Source organism: Macaca mulatta, chromosome 15, assembly GCF_049350105.2.
Source record: "Macaca mulatta isolate MMU2019108-1 chromosome 15, T2T-MMU8v2.0, whole genome shotgun sequence".
NCBI lineage: Eukaryota > Metazoa > Chordata > Mammalia > Primates > Cercopithecidae > Macaca > Macaca mulatta.
This window is the reverse complement of record NC_133420.1, coordinates 35,519,440-35,537,480: the sequence shown is the minus strand read 5'-3', so window position 1 is coordinate 35,537,480 and position 18,041 is coordinate 35,519,440.

Sequence of the window (18,041 nt, the reverse complement as noted above, 5' to 3'; positions counted from 1 at the left end):
TTTCATTCAGCAGTTTGCTAATACTATTTTCTTGCAATCTGCATTAGGATATTTCAGAGCTCATTGAAGCTTACGGTGAGAAAGGAAATATCCTGACAGAATAACTAGAAAGAAGCTATTTGAGAAACCACTTTGTGATGGGTTAATTTATCTTGCAGAGTTACACAATTCTTTTTATAGAGCAGTTTTGTAGCACTGTTTTTGAGAAACCAGAGAAGGGATCTTTTTGATCGCAATGTAGCCTATGATGACAAAGAAAATATCTTCAGGTAAAAAATAGAAAGAAGCTGTCTGAGAAACTGCTTTGTGATATGTGAATTCTTCTCACAGAGTTACACTCTTCTTTTCATTGAGCAGTTTCAGAGTGCATTGAAGATTACGGTTGCACTCTTTTATTCATTGAGCAGTTTGCTAACACTATTTTCTTGGAATCTGAAATGGGATAGTTCAGAGCGTATTGAAGCTTATGGTGAAAAAGGAAACATCCTCGTATAAAAATTAGAAAGAAGCTTTCTGAGAAACTGATTTGCGATGTGTTAATTCAGCTCACAGAGTTACACGATTCTTTTCGTGGATCAGTTTGGTAGAACTGTCTTTGGGGAATGTGAAAAGGGATATTTTGGATCGCATTGAAGCCTATCGTGACAAAGGAAATATCCTCAGATAAAAACTAGAAAGAAGCTTTCTGAGAAAGTTATTTGTGATGTGTGAACTCATCTCACAGAGTTATACCTTTCTTTTCATGTAATAGTTTGATAAAACTCTTTTCATGGAATCTGCAAAGGGATATTTGGGAGTGTATTGAGGCCTATAGTGAAAAAGGAAATATCCTTAGATAAAAACTGTAAAGAGTGTTTCTGAGAAACTGCTCTGTGATGTGTGAATTCATCATACAGAGTTACCGTTCCTTTAATTGAGTACTTTGATACACTACTTTCGTGGAATCTGCAATAGGATATTTCAGAGTGCATTGAAGCCAATGGTGACAAAGGAAATATCCTCAGACAAAAATAAAAAAGATGCTTACTGTGAAACTGCTTTGTGTTGTGTGAATTCATCTTACTGAGTTACGCTGTTCTTTTCATTGAGAAGTTTGCTAACACTTTTTTCATGGAATCTGCAATGGGATATTCCGGAGCACATTGAGGAATATTGTGAAAAAGGAAATATCCTCAGATAAAAACTTGAAAGAACCTATCTGAGAAACAGCTATGTGATGTGTGAATTCATCTCACAGAGTTACACCCCACTTTTCATATAGCTGTTTGGTAGCACTCTTTGGGGAATCTGAGAAGGGATATTTTGAATAGCATTGAAGCCTCTTGTGACAAAGGAAATATCCTCAGTTAAAAACTAGAAAGAAGATTTCTGAGAAACAGCTTTGTGATGTGTGAATTCATCTCACAGATTTACCTGATTCTTTTCTTGGAGCAGTTTGCTATCATTGTTTACATAGAACCTAAAATAGGATATTTGGGAGCACATTAAAGCCTATATTGACAAAGGAAATATCCTCAGACAAAAACCAAAAAGAAGTTTTCTGAGAAACAGCTTTGTGTTGTGTGAATTCAACTCACAGAGTTACACCTTTCTTTTCATGGAACACTTTGCTAACACTGTTTTCGTGGAATTTACAAAGGGATACTTGGGAGTGTATTGAGGCCAAGGGTGAAAAAGGAAATATCTTCAGATAAAACTAGAAAGAAGTTTTCTGAGAAACTGCTTTGTGAATTGTGAATTCATCTCACAGAGTTACTTGATTCTTTTCATGAGCTCTTTTGTAGCACTCTTTTTGGGGAATCTGAGATGGGATATTTTGGATTGCATTGAAGCCTATGGTGACAAAGGAAATATCCTCAGATCAAAACTTGAAAGAAGCTTTCTGAGAAACTGGTTTATGATTTGTGAATTTATCTCACAGAGTTACACGATTCTTTTCATGGAGCAGTTTGGTTACACTCTTTTTGAGGAATCTGAGAAGGGATAATTTGGTTCACCTTGAAGCTTATGGTGACAAAGAAGTATAAACAGATAAAAAGTAGAAAGAAGCTTACTCAGAAACTTATTTGTGATGTGTGTATTCATCTCACAGAGTAACACCTTTCTTTTCATGGAACAGTTTGCTAACAATGTCTGTATGCTATCTACAAAGTGATATTTGGGATCAAGTTGAGACCTATGGTGAAAAAGGAAATATCCTCAGATAAAAACTAGAAAGAAGCTTTCTGAGAAAATGCTTTGTGATGTGTGAATTCATCTCACAGAATTACACCACTAGTTTCATGGAGCAGTTTTGCTGATACTATTTTCTTGGAATATGCAATAAGATATTTCAGAGCACATTGAAGCCCATGGTGATATAGGAAATATCCTCAGAAAAAAACCCAAAAGAAATTTTCTGTGAAACTTCTTTGTAACGTGTGAAGTCATGTCCCAGAGTTACATCTTTGTTTTCATGGAGCAGTGTGCTGACACCGTTTTCGTGGAATCTGCCAAGGGATATTTGGGAGCGCATTGAGACTTATAGTGAAAAAGGAAATATGAACAGATAAAAACCAGAAAGAAGGTTTTCGAGAAACCGCTTTGTGACTTGTGAATTCATCTCACAGAATTACACCTTTCTTTTCATGGAGCAGTTTTGTAGCACTGTTTTTGGGGAATCTGAGAAGGGATATTTTGCATTGCTTTGATGGTGATGGTGACAAAGGAAATATCCTCAGAGAAAATCTATAAAGAAGCTGTCTGAGGAACTTCTTTGTGATGTGTGAAATCATCTCACAGTGTTACACCTTTCTTTTCAAGGAGAAGTTTGGTTGCATTGCTTCTGGGGAATCTGAGAAGGGATATTTGAATTGAATTCAAGCCTATGGTGACAAAGGAAATATCCTCAGATAAGTAATAGAAAGAAGCTTTCTGAGAAACTGCTTTGTAATGTGTGAATTCATCTTACAGAGTTACACCGTTATTTACATTAAGCAGATTGATAACACTGTTTTTGTGGAATCTGCAAAGGGATATATGGGAGCTCATTGAAGACTATCGTGACAAAGGAAATATCCTGAGATAAAAACAAAAAGAAGCTTTCTGATAAGCTGCTTTGTGACGTGTGAATTCATCTTACAGAGTTACACTGTTTTTTTTCATTGACCAGTTTTCTCACACTGTATTCTTGGAATCTGCAATGGGATATATAGCAGAAACATTGAAGCTTATGGTGACAAAGGAAATATCCTCAGACAAAAATTCTAAAGAAAATTTCTGAGAAACTGATTTGTGATTTGTGAATTCACTGCACAGAGTTACACAGTTTTTGTCATGGAGCAGTTTGGTAGAACTGTTTTTGGAAAATCTGAGAATTGATATTTTGAATTGCATTGAAGGTTAGGGTGACAAAGGGAATATCCTCAGATAAAAACTAGAAGGAAGCTTTCTGAGAAACTTCTTTGTGATGTATGAATTCATCTCAGAGAGTTACACCTTTCTTTTCATGGCGGAGTTTGCTAACACTGTTTTCATGGAATCTGCAAAGGGATATTTGGGAGCGCTTTGAGGCCTATGGTGAAAAAGAAAAATTATCCTCAGATAAAAACTAGAAAGAAGCTTTCTGAGAAACTGCTTTGTAATGTGTGAATTCATCTCACAGATTTACACTCTTCTTTTCAATGAGCAATTTGATAATACTGTTTTCTTGGAATCTGCAATGGGATACTTTGGAGCACATTGAATCTTATGGTGACAAATGAGATATCCTCATATAAAACCTGGAAAGAAGCTTTCTGAGAAACCGCTTTGTGATGTCCCACTTCATCTCACAGAGTTACATGATTCTTTTCGTGGATCAGTTTGGTAGCACTCTTTTTGTGGAATCTGAGACAGGATATTTTGGATCACATTGAAGAATATGGTGACAAAGGAAATATCCTCAAATAAAAACTAGAATGAAGCCTTCTGAGAAAGTTCTTCATGGAGTGAAAATTCATCTCACAGAGTTACACACTTCTTTTCATTGAGTAGTTTTCTAACAGTATTTTCTTGAAATCTGCAATGGGATAGTTCAGAGCACATTGAAGCTTATGGTGACAAGGGAAATATCCTCATATAAAAATTAGAAAGAAGCTTTCTGAGAAACTGCTTTGTGTTGTGTTAATTCATCTCACAGAGTTACATGATTTTATTCGTGGATAAGTTTGGTAGAACTGTTTTTGGGGAATCTGAGAAGGAATATTTTGAAATGCTTTGAAGCCTATCGTGGCAAAGGAAATATCCTCAGATAAAAACTAGGAAGAAACTTTCTGAGAAAGTTATTTGTGATGTGTGAACTCATCTCACAAATTTACACGTTTCTTTTCATGGAAGAGTTTGATAATACTGTTTTTGTGGAATCTGCAATAGGATATTCTGGAGTGCAATGAAGCCTGTGGTGACAAAGGAAATATCCTCAGACAAAAACCAAAAACACGATTTCTGAGAAACTGCTTTGTGTTATGTGAATTCACCTCACATAGTTACACTATTCTTTTCATTCAGCAGTTTGCTAATACTGTTTTCTTGCAATCTGCATTGGGATATTTCAGAGGGCATTGAAGTTTATGGTGACAAAGGAAATATCCTCACAGAAAACTAGAAAGAAGCTTTCTGAGAAACTGCTTTGTCATGGGTTAATTAATCTTGCAGAGTTACACAATTCTTTCTATAGAGCAGTTTTGTAGCGATGTTTTTGAGGAATCAGAGAAGGGATACTTTTGATCAAAAAGTAGCCTATGATGACAAAGGAAATATCTTCATGTAAAAAAATAGAAAGAAGCTTTCTGAGAAACTGCTTTGTGATGTGTGAATTCGTCTCACAAAGTTACACTCTTCATTGACCTGTTTGTTAACGCTATTTTCTTCGAAAATGAAATGGGAGAGTTCAGAGTGCATTGATGCCTATGGTGAGAAAGGGAATATCCTCGTACAAAAATTAGAAAGAAGCTTTCTGAGAAACAGATTTATGATGTGTTAGTTCACCTCACAGAGTTATACGATTCTTTTCTAGGATCAGTTTGGTAGAACTGTTCTTGGGGAATCTGAGAAGGGATATTTTGGATATCATTGAAGCCTATTATGACAAAGGAATTATCCTCAGATAAAAACTAGAAAGAAGCTTTTTGAGAAAGTTCTTTGTGATGTGTGAATTCAACTCTCAGAGTTACACCTTTCTTTTCATGGAGCAGTTTGATAAAACTGTTTTCGTGGAATCTGTAAAGGGATATTTGGGAATGCATTGAGGCCTATAGTGAAAAAGAAAATATTCTCAGATAAAAGTTGGAAAGAATCTTTCTGAGATACTGCTCTGTGATGTGTGAATTCATCATACAGAGTTACCAGTTCATTTAATTGAGTACTTTGATGACACTGTTTTCGTGGAATCTGCAATAGGATATTTTGGAGTGCATTGAAGCCAATGGTGACAAAGGAAATATCCTCCGACAAAAAATCAAAAAGAGGCTTACTGTGAAACTGCTTTGTGATGTGTGAATTCACCTTGCCGAGTTACACCATTCTTTTAATTGAGAAGTTTGCTAACACTTTTTTCAGGGAATCTACAATGGGATATTCCGGAGCACACTGAGGAATATGGTGAAAAAGATAATGAGAAAGAGCTATGTGATGTGTGATTTCATCTCACAGAGTTACAACCCTTTTTATATAGAGCAGTTTGGTATCACTCTTTTTAGGGAATCTGAGAAGGGATATTTTGAATAGCATTGAAGCCAATGGTGACAAAGCAAATATCCTCAGTTAAAAACTAGAATGAAGCTTTCTGAGAAACTGCTTTGTGATGTGTGAATTCATCTAACAGATTTACGTGATTCTTTTCTTTGAACATTTTGCTAACACTGTTTTCATGAAATCTAAAGTAGAATATTTGGGAGCACATTAAAGCCTATATTGACAAAGGAAATATCCTCAGACAAAAACCAAAAAGAAGCATTCTGAGAAACAGCTTTGTGTTGTGTGAATTCACCTCACAGATTTACATCTTTCTTTTCATGGAGCACTTTGCTAACACTATTTTCATGGAATCTACAGAGTGATATTTGGGAGTGAGTTGAGACCTATGGTAAAAAAGGAAATATCCTCAGAAAAAAAACTAGGAAGAAGATTTCTGAGAAAACGCTTTGTGATGTGTGAATTCATCTCACTGAATTACACCAGCAGTTTCGTGGAGCAGTTTGCTAATACTGCTTTATTGGAATCTGTAATAAGATATTTCGGAGTTCATTGAAGCCTATGGTGACATATGAAATATCCTCAGAGAAAAACTCTAAAGAAACTTTTTGTGAAACTGCTTTGTAACGTAAGAATTTGTCTTCCAGAGTTACATCATTCTTTTCATGGAGCAGTTTACTGATACTGTTTTCATGGAATCTGCAAAGGGATATTTGGGAGTGCATTGAGGCTTATAGTAAAAAAGGAAATATCAACAGATAAAAACCAGAAAGGTTTCTGAGAAACTGCTTTGTGATGTGTGAATTCATCTTACAGTGTTACACTGCTCTTTACATTGAGCAGTTTGCAAACACTGTTTTCTTTGAATCTGCAATGGGATATTTTGGAGCACGTTGAAGCTTATACTGACAAAGGAAAGATCCTCATATAAAAATTAGAAAGAAGCTTTCTGAGAAACCAATTTGTGATGTTTTAATTCACCTCACAGTGATACACGATTCTTTTCATGGAATAGTTTGATAACACTGTTTTTGTGGAATCTGAGAAGGGATATTTTGGATGACATTGAAGCCTATATTGACAAAGGAAATATCCTCAGATATAAACTAGAAAGAAACTTTCTCAGAAACTTCTTCATGATGTGTAAATTCATCTCACAGAGTTACACTTTTCTTTCATGGAACACTTTGCTAACACAGTTTTCGTGGAATCTGTGAAGGGATATTTGGGAGCGCATTGAGACATACAGCGTAAAAGGAAATATCTTCAGATAAAAACCAAAAACAAACTTTCTGAGAAACTGCTTTGTGATGTGTGATTTCATCTCACAGAGTTACACCATTCCTTTCATTGAGAAGTTTGCTAACACTTTTCTCGTTTAATCTGCAATGGGATATTCGGGCACACATTCAGGAATATACTGAAAAAGGAAGTATCCTCAGATAAAAACTAGAAAGAAGCTTTCTGAGAAAGTTCTTTGTGATGTGTGAATTCAGCTCACAGAGCTACAGCTTTCTTCACATAGAGAAATTTGCAAACCCTGTTTTTTTGGAATCTCCAAAGGGATATTTGGGAACACATTGAGGCCTATGTTGAAAAGGGAAGTGTCCACAGATAAAAACTAGAAAGAAGCTTTCTGAGAAACTTATTTGTGATGTGTGAATTCATGTCATGGAGTTACACTGTTCTTGACATTGAGCAGTATGATAAGACTGATTTTGTGGAATCTGCAATAGGATACTTGGGAGAGCTTTGAAGCCCATGGTGACAAAGGAAATATACTCTGATAAAAACCAAAAAGACACTTTCTGAGAAACTGTTTTGTGATGTGTGAATTCATCTCACAGACTTACACTGTTCCTTTAATTGAGCTGAATGCTAACACTGTTAATCTGCAATGGGATATTTCAGAGTACATTGAAGCTTATTGTGACAAAGGAAATAGCTGCAGTCATAAACTGGAAAGAAGCTTTCTGAGGAACTACTTTGTGGTGTGCTAATTCATCTTACAGAGTTACATGATTCTTTTCATGGAGCAGTTTAGTAGCACTGTTTTTGGGAAATCTGAGAAGGGATATTTTGGATTGCATTGACGCCTGGGTTGACAAAGGAAATATCCTCATATACAAACTAGAAAGAAGCTTTCTGAGAAACCGATTTGTGATGTGTTAATTCATCTCACAGAGCTACACAATTCTGTTCATGGATCAGATCGGTAGCACTGTTTTGGGGGAATCTGAGAAGAGATATTTTGGATCATATTGAAGCCTAATATGACAGGGTAAATATCCTCCGATAAAAACTAGAAAGAAGCTTTCTGAGAAACTTCCTTGTGATGTGTGAATTCATCTCTCAGAGTTACACCTTTCTTTTCATGGAGCAATTTGCTAACACTGTTTTCGTGCAATATGCAAAGGGATATTTGGGAGTGCCTTGAGGCCAATAGTGAAAAATGAAATATCCTCAGATTAAAACAAGAAGGAAGCATTCTGAGAAACCACTTTGTTATGTGTTAGTTCATCTCACAGAGCTACATGATTCCTTTCATGGGTTATTTGGTAGCACTGTTTTGGGAGTATCTGAGAAAGGATATTTTGGATCGCATAGAAGTCTATGGGGAAAAAGGAAATATCCTCAGATTAAAACTAGAAATAAGCTTTCTGATAAAGTTCTTTGTGATGTGTGAATTCATCTCACTTAGTTATGCCATTGTTTTCTTATATCAGTTGGCACCACTCTTGTTGGGGAATCTGAGAAGGTATATCTTTGCATCAAAGCCTAGAGTGACAGAGGAAATATCCTCAGATCAAAACTGGTGAGAATCTTTCAGAGAAACTACTTTGTGATGTGTGAATTTATCTCACAGAGATACACGCTTCTTTTCATTGAACAGTTTGCTAACACTCTTTTCGTGGAATCTGCAATAGGATGTTTTGGAGTGCATTGAAGCCCATGGTGACAAAGGATATATCCTCAGATAAAAACCAAAAACACATCTTCTGAGAAACTCTTTTGTGATGTGTGAATTCATCTCACAGAATTACACTCTTCTTTTCATTGAGCAGTTTGCTATCACGTTGTTGTTGGAATCTGCAATGGGATATTTTGGAGGGCATTGAAGCTTCTGGTGACAAAGGAAATATTCACAGACAAAAACTAGAAAGAAGCTTTCTGAGAAACTGCTTCACTATTTGTGAATTCACCTCACTGATTTACATGAGTCCTTTCATGGAGCAGTTTGTTGGCACTGCTTTTGGGGAATCTGAAGGGATATTTTTGACCACAGTCAAGCCTATGGGGAAAAAGTAAATAAATTCAGATAAAAACTCAAAGAAGCTTTCTAAGAAACTTCTTTGTGATGTGGGAATTCATCTCACAGAGATACACTTTGGTTTTCATGGAGCGGCTTGCTAACACTGTTTTCGTGGAATCTGCCAAGGGATATTTGGGATCACATTGAGGCCTATGGTGAAAAAAGAAATATACTCAGATAAAAACCAAAAGGAATCTTTCTGAGAAACTGCTTTCTGATTTGTGAATTAATCTCTCAGAGAGGCACTTTTCTTCCATTGAGCAGTTTGCTAACACTGTTTTCTTGGAATCCACAAAGGGATATTTTGGGGCGAGTTGAAGCTTATGGTGACAAAGGAAATAGCCTCATGTAAAAAGTAGAGAGAAGTTTCCTGAGAAACCACTTTGTGATGTGTTAGTTTATCTCACAGATTTACACGATTCTTTTCATGCATCAGTTTGGTAGCACTGTTTTTGGGGAATCTGAGAAAGGATATTTTCGATGGCTTTGAAGCCAATGATGACAAAGGAAATATCCTCAGATAAAATCTAGAAAAAAACTTTCTGAGAAAGTTCTTTGTGATGTATGAATTCACCTAACAGTGTTACACCTTTCTTTTCATGGAGCAGTTTGCTAACACTGTTTTTGTGGAATGTGCAAAGGGATATTTGGGAGTGCATTTAAGCCTATAGTGAGAAAGGAAATATCCCCAGATAAAAACTACAAAGAAGCTTTCTGAGAAACTGCTTTGTGATGTGTGAATTCATCTCACAGAGTTACACTGTTCTTTTCATTGAGCAGTTTGATAACACAGTTTGCATGGAATCTGCAATTTAATATTTGAGGGCCCATTGAAGCCTAGGGTGACAAGTAAATATCAGACAGAAACCAAAAAAGAAGCTTTCTGAGAAACTGCTTTGCGATGTAGGAATTCATCTCACATATTCACACCTTTCTTTTCATGGAGCAGTTTGCTAACACAATTTTCATGGAATCTGCAAAGGCATATTTGTGAGCAAATTGAGGCAAACATTGTAAAGGGAGAAATCTTCAGACAAAAACTGGAAAGAAGCTTTCTGAGAAGCTCCTTTGTGACGTGTGAATTCATCTCTTATAGTAACAACGTTCTGTTTAATGCAAAATTTGCTAACACTTTTTTCAGGGAATCTGCATTGGTATATTCTGGAGTGCATTGGGGAATATGAGGAAAAAAGGAAATATCCTCAGATACAAACTAGAAAGAAGCTTTCTGAGAAACTGCTTTGTGATGTGTGAATTCATCTCACAGAGTTACACCATCCTGTACATGGAGCTGTTTGGTCACACTGTTTTTGGAGAATTTGAGAAGGGATATTTTTGATCCCTTTGAAGCCTATGGTGACAAAGAAAATGTCCTCAGGTAAAAACGAGAAAGAAGCTTTCTGAGAAGATTCTTTGTGATGTGTGAATTCATCTCACAGTGTTACACCTTTCTTCTCATGGAGCAGATTGCTAACACTGTTTTCATGGAATCTGCAAAGGGATATTTGGGAGCTCACTGAGTCCTATGGTGAGAAAGGAAATACCCTCAGATAAAAACTAGAAAGAAGCTTTCTGAGAAACTGCTTAGTGATGTGTGAATTTGTCTCACAGAATTACACTGCTCTTTGCATTGAGCAGTTTGTTTACACTGTTTTCTTGGAATCTGCAATGGGGTATTACAGAGCACCTTGAAGGGTATGGTGACAAAGGAAATATCCTTATATAAAAACTACAAGGAAGCTTTCTGAGAAACTGTTTTGTGATATGTTAGTTCATCTCAAAGAGTTACACGATTCTTTTCATGAAAAATTTTGGTAGCAGTGTTTTGGGGGAATCTGAGAAGGGATATATTGGTCTCATTGCACCTATGGTGAGAAAGGAAATATCCTAAGATAAAAAAAGAAGGTTTCAGAGAAAAGACTTTGTGACGTGTGAATTCATCTCACCGAGTTACACCTCTTTTCATGGAGCAGTTTGTTAACACAGTTTTCATGGAATCTGCAATAAGATAGTCTGGAGCACATTGAGGTCTATAGTGAAAAATGAAATATCCTCATATAAAAAATAGAAAGAAGCTTTCTGAGAAACAGCTTCGTGATATGTTATTTCATGTCACAGATGTACACAATCATTGTCATGTATGAGTTTGGTAGCAGTATCTTTGGGGAATCTCAGAAAGTATATTTTGGATCGCATTGAAGCCTATGGTGACAAAGGAAATATCTTCTGATAAATGCCAGAAAGAATCTTTCTCAGAAAGTTCTTTGTGATGTTTGAATTCATCTCATGGAGTTAACCCTACCTCTCATGGACCAGTTTGATAACACTGTTTTCCTGGAATCTGCAATAGGATATTTGGGAGCGCATTGAACTCTATTGTGACAACAGAACTATCCTCAAAAGAAAACCGAAAAGAAACTTTCTGAGAAACAGCTTGTGATGTGTGAAAACATCTCACAGAGTTACAACATTCTTTACATTGAGAAGTTTCCTGAAACTTTTTTTCTTTATTCTGCAATAGGATATTTGAGAGCACATTGAGCAATATGGTGAAAAAGGAAATATCCTCATCTATAAACAAGAAAGAAGTTTTCTGAGAAACTGCATTGTGATATGGAAATTCATTGCACAGAGTTACAGGTTTCTTTCCATGGAGCAGTTTGCCAACACTATCTTCGTGGAATCTGCAAAGGGATATTTTTGAGCAAATTGAGGCAAATGGTGAAAAGAGAAATATCCTCACACAAAAACTACATAAAATCTTTCTGAGAAACTTCTTTGTGATATGTGAATTCATCTCACAGAGTTACACCTCTCTTTTCATGGAGCATTTTGCTATCACTCTTTTCATCACACAGAGTTACACGTTTCTTTCCATGGAGTAGTTTGCCAACACTATCTTCGTGGAATCTGCAAAGGCATAGTTTTGAGCAAATTGAGGTAAATGGTGAAAAGGGAAATATCCTCACACAAAAACTACATAAAAGCTTTCTGAGAAACTTCTTTGTGATATGTGAATTCATCTCACAGAGTTACACCTCTCTTTTCATGGAGCATTTTGCTATCACTCTTTTCATGGTATCTGCAATGGAATTTCCAGAGCACATTAGGCCTATAGTGAAAAAGGAAATATCCTCATATAAAAATTAGAAAGAAGCTTTCTGAGAAACCACTTTGTGATGTGTTATTTCATCTCACAGAGTTACATGAACATTTTCATGGGTCAGTTTGGTAGCACTGATTTTGGGGAATCTGAGAAGGGATATTTTGGATTGCTTTGAAGTCTATTGTGGCAAAGGAAATATCCTCAGATAAAAATCAAGCAGAAACCTTCTGTGAAATGGCTTTGTGATGTGTGAATTCACTTCACAGGGTTACACATTTTTTTTTCGATGAAAAGTTTGCTAACACTTTTTTCATTTATTCTGCAATAGGATATTTGAGAGTGCATTGAGGAATATGGTGAAAAAGGAAATATCCTCAGATAAAAACTAGAAAGAAGTTTTGTGAGAATCTGCATTGTGATATGTGAATTCATCTCACAGAGTTACACCATTTTTATCATGGAACAGTTTGGCAGCACTGTTTTGGGGAAATATGAGAAGGAATATTTCAGATCGCATTGAAACCTATGGTGACAAAGGAAATATCCACAGATACAAACCAGAAAGAAGCTTTCTGAGAAAGTTTTTGGTGATGTGTGAATTCGTATCACAGAGTTACACTTTTCTTTTCATTGCGCAGTTTGTTAACACTGTTTTCCTGAAATCTGCAATGGGATATTTGGGAGCACATTGAGGCCTATGGTTTCAAAGGATATACCGTCAGATAAAAACTAGAAGTAAGCTTTCTGGGAAAGCGATTTGTGATGTGTGAATTCATTTCACAGAGTGACACTGTTCTTCTTTTTGAGTAGTTTGATAACACTGTTTTCGTGGAATCTGCAACAGGATATTTGGGAGCACATTGAAGCCTACGGTGACAAATTTAATAGCCTTAGACAAAAAACAAAAAGAAACTTTCTGAGAAACTGCTTTGTGATGTTGGAATTCATCTCACAGATTTACACCTTTGTTTTCATGGAAAAGTTTACTAACACTGTTTTCAAGGAATCTGCAATGGGATATTCTGGAACACCTTAATGCCTGTAGTGAAAAAGGAAATATCCTCATATAAAAATTAGAAAGAAGCCATCTGAGAATCCCCTTTGTGATGTGTTATTTCATCTCACAGCGTTACACAGTTCTTTTCATGGAACACTTTGGTAGTCTTCCTTTTGGTGAATGTGAGAAGGGATATTTTGTATCACTTTGAAGTCTATGCTGACAAAGGAAGTATCCTCAGATAAAAAGTAGAAAGAAACTTTCTGAGAAAGTTCTTTGTGACCTGTTAATTCACCTCACAGAGATACACCTTTCTTTTCATGGAGGAGTTTGCTAATACTGTTTTCCTGGAATCTGCAAAGGGTTATTTGGGAGCACCTTGAGGCCTATGTTGAAAAAGGAAATATTCTCAGATAAAAATTAGAAAACAGCTTTCTGAGAAACTGCTTTGTGATGTGTGAATACATCTCACAAAGTTACACAGTTCTTTTCATTGAGCAGTTTGCTAACACTGTTTTCTTGGGATCTACAATGGTATATTTTGTAGCGCTTTGAAGCTTATGGTGACAAATGCAGTATCCTCATATAACAACTAGATAGAAGCTTTCTGAGAAACCATTTCATGATGTGTTAATTGACCACACAGTGTTACATGATCCTTTTCACGGATCAGGTTGGTGGCAGTGTTTTTGTGGAATCTGAGAACGAATATTTTGGATTGCATTGAAGTCTATGGTGACAAAGGAAATACCCTCAGATAAAGCAAGAAAGAAGCTTTCTGAGAATGTTCTTTCTGATATGTTAATACTTTTCATGGAGATACACCTTTCTTTTCATGGAGCAGTTTGCTAACACTGTTTTCATGGAATCTACAATGGGATATTCCAGAGCATCTTGAGGCCTATAGTGAAAAAGGAAATACCCTCAGATAAAAACTAGAAAGAAGCTTTGTGAGAAGCAGCTTTCTGATGTCAGAATTCATCTTACAGCATTATGCCATTCTTCTCAAAGAGCAGTTTGAGAATACTGTTTTTGTGGAATCTGCAATTGGATATTTTTGAGCACATTGCCACCTATGGTGACAAAGGAAATATCCTCAGATAAAAACCAAAAAGAAGCTTTCTGTGAAGCTGCTTTGTGATGTGTGAGTTCATCTCACAGATTTACACCTTTCTTTTCATATAGTAATTTGCTAACACTAGTTTCTGGAATGTACAATGGGATATTCATGAGTACATAGAGGCAAACGGTGAAAAACGAAATATCCTCAGGCAAAAACCAGAAAGAAGCTTACTGAGAAATTGCTTTGTGATTTGTGAATTCATCTCACAGACTTACACCATTCTTTTCATGCAGCAGTTTGGTAGCACTGTTTTTGAGGAATCTGAGAAGGGATATTTTGGATTGCCTTGAAGTCTATGGTGACAAAGGATATATTCAGAGATAAAATCTAGAAAGAAACTTTCTGAGAAACTTCTTTGTGATATGTGAATTCATCTCACAGAGTTACACCATTCTTTTCATTGCAAAGTTTGCTGTCACTTTTTTCGTGGAATGTGTGATGGGATATTTCAGAGTGCGATGAAGAATATGGTGAAAAAGGAAATATCCTCAGATAAAAACTAAAAAGAAGCTTTCTGAGAAACAGCTTTGTGATGTGTGTATTCGTCTCAGAGAGTTACACCATTATTTTCATGCAGCAGTTTGGTAGACCTTTCTGTTGGGTAATCTGAGAAAGGATATTTTCAATTGAATTGAAGCCTAGGGTGACAAAGGAAATATCCTCAGACAAAAAACAAAAAGAAGCACATTGAGGCCTATGGTGAAAAAGAAAATATTCTCAGATAAAAATAGAAAGAATCTTTCTGAGAAAGTGCTTTATGATGTGTGAATTCAACTCACAGTATTACACTGTAGTTTTCATTGAGCAGTTTACTAACACTGTTTTCCTGGAATCCGAAATGGGATATTTTGGAGCACATTGAAGCTTTTGGTGACATAGGAAATATCCTCTTATAAAAACTCAGAAGAGTTTTTCTGAAAAACGGCTTTGTGATGTGTTAATTCATCTCATAGACTTACACGATCCTTTTCATGGATCAGTTTGGTAGCAGTGTTTTTGGGGAATCTGAGAATTCATATTTGAATTGCATTGAAGCCTGTGGTGACAAAGAAATATCCTCAGATAAAAACAAGAAGGAAACTTTCTGAGAAAGTTCTTTGTGATGTGTGAACTCATCTCAGAATGTTACCCCTTTTTTTTCGAGGAATAGATTGCTAACAGTGTTTTCATGGAATCTGCAATGGGATATTCTGGAGGGCATGGAGGCCGATAGTGAAAAGTAAATATTCTCATGTAAAAACCAGAAGGAAACTTTCTGAGAAATAGCTTTGTGAAGTGTAAATTCATCTTACAGACTTACACCACTCTTTTCATTTAGCAGCTTGTTAACACTGTTTTCATTATATCTGTAACAGGGTATTTGGGAGCACTTTGAAGCCTATGGTGACATAGGAAATATGCTCAGATCAAAACCAAAAAGAAGCTTTCTGTGAAACTGCTTTGTGATGTGTGAATTCATCTCACCGAGTAAGACCGTTCTTTTCATTGAGAAGTTTGCTAAACACTTTTTTTGTTTGATCTGCAATTGGATAGTCAGGAGTGCATTGAGGAATATGGTGAAAAAGGAAATATCCTCAGATAGAAACTAGAAGGAAGCTTTCTGAGACACTGCTTTGTGATGTGTGAATTCATCTCATAGAGATAAACTGCTCTTTGCATTGAGCAGTTTGCTTACACTGTTTTCTTGGAATCTGAAATCTGATATTTCTGAAAACATTGAAGCTTATGGTTACAGAGTAAATATCCTCATATACAAACTAGAAAGACGCTTTCTGAGAAGCTGCTTTCTGATGTATTAATTCATCTCACAAAGTTACATGATTTCTTTCATGGAGCAGTTTGGTAGCACTCTTTTTGGTACATCTGAGAAGGGATATTTTGGATTGCATTGAAACTTTTGGTGACAAAGGAAATATCCTCAGATAAAAACTAGAGAGAATCTTTCTGAGGAAGTTGTTTGTGATGTGTGAATTCATCTCACAGAATTACACCTTTCTTTTCGTGGAGCAGTTTGCAAACACTGTTTTCGTGGATTCTGCAAAGGGATATTTGCAAACACTTTGAGGCCTATGGTGAAGAAGCATATATCCTCAGATAAAAACTAGAAAAAAGCTTTCTTACAAACTGCTTTGTGACAGCTGAATTCACCTCACAGAGTTACACCTGTCTTTTCATTGAGCAGTTTGGTAGCACTCCTTTTGGGGAATCTGCAAAGGGATTTTCTGGAATTCATAGAGGCCAATGGTGAAAAAGGAAATCTCTTCAGATATAAACTGGAGAGAAGGTTTTTGAGAAACCGTTTTGTGATATGTGTATTCACCTCATACTCACCTCATGGAGATAAACCATTTTGTTGATTGAGCAGTTTTTCATCACTGTTTGTGTGGTGCCTGAGAAGCAATATTTGGGAGCATATTGAGGCTGATGGTGGAAAAGTGAATATGCACAGATAAAAACTAGAAAGGAGCTTTCTGAGAAATTTCTTTGTGATGGTTGAATTCATCTCCCAGAGGTAAACCATTCTTTTCATTGAGCAGTTTGGTAACCCTGTTTTTGTGGTATGTACAAAGGGATATTCAGAATGCAGGGAAGCCTATGGTGAAAAAGGAAATACCCTCAGATCAAAACTAGAAAGAAGTTCTCTGAGAGACTGTTTTCTGATGGGCGAATTCATCTCACAGAGTTAAATCTTTCTTTTCATTGAGCAGTTTGTTAGCACTGTTTTTGTGGAATAGACAAGGGATATTTGGGAGCAGATAGAGGCCAATGTTGAAAAAGGAAATATCTTCAGGTAAAATAGGAAAGAGAGTTTCTGATAACTCCTTTGTGATGTGTGCATTCATCTCATAGAGGTAAAGCTTTCTGTTGAGAGAGCAGTTTGGCATCACTGTTTCTGTGCTGTCTGATAAGGCATAATTGGGAGTGCATGAAAGTTGATGGTGGAAAACGAAATATCCAGCAATAAAAACTAGAAAGAAGCTTTCTGAGAAATTTATTTGGGATGCGTGAATTCATCACACAGAATTACACGTTTATTTTCTTTGAGCAGTTTGGCATCACTGTTTTTATGGAACCTGCAAAGGGATATTCAGGAGCTCCTAGAGGCCCACAGTGAGAAAGGAAATAACGTCAGATGAAAACTGGAGAGAAGCTCTTTGAGAAATGGTTCTGCAATGTGTGTATTCATCTCAGAGTTTAACCTTTTTTTTTTTATTTATTTATTTATTTATTTATTTATTATTATTATACTTTAAGTTGTAGGGTACATGTGCATAACGTGCAGGTTTGTTACATATGTATACTTGTGCCATGTTGCTGTGCTGCACCCATCAACTCGTCATTTACATCAGGTATAACTCCCAATGCAATCCCTCCCCCCTCCCCCCTCCCCATGATAGGCCCCGGTGTGTGATGTTCCCCTTCCTGAGTCCGAGTGATCTCATTGTTCAGTTCCCACCTATGAGTGAGAACATGCGGTGTTTGGTTTTCTGTTCTTGTGATAGTTTGCTAAGAATGATGGATTCCAGCTGCATCCAAGTCCCTACAAAGGACTCAAACTCATCCTTTTTTGTGGCTGCATAGTATTCCATGGTGTATATGTGCCACATTTTCTTAATCCAATCTGTCACTGATGGACATTTGGGTTGATTCCAAGTCTTTGCTATTGTGAATAGTGCTGCAATAAACATACGTGTGCATGTGTCTTTATACCAGCATAATTTATAATCCTTTGGGTATATACCCAGTAATGGGATGGCTGGGTCATACGGTACATCTAGTTCTAGATCCT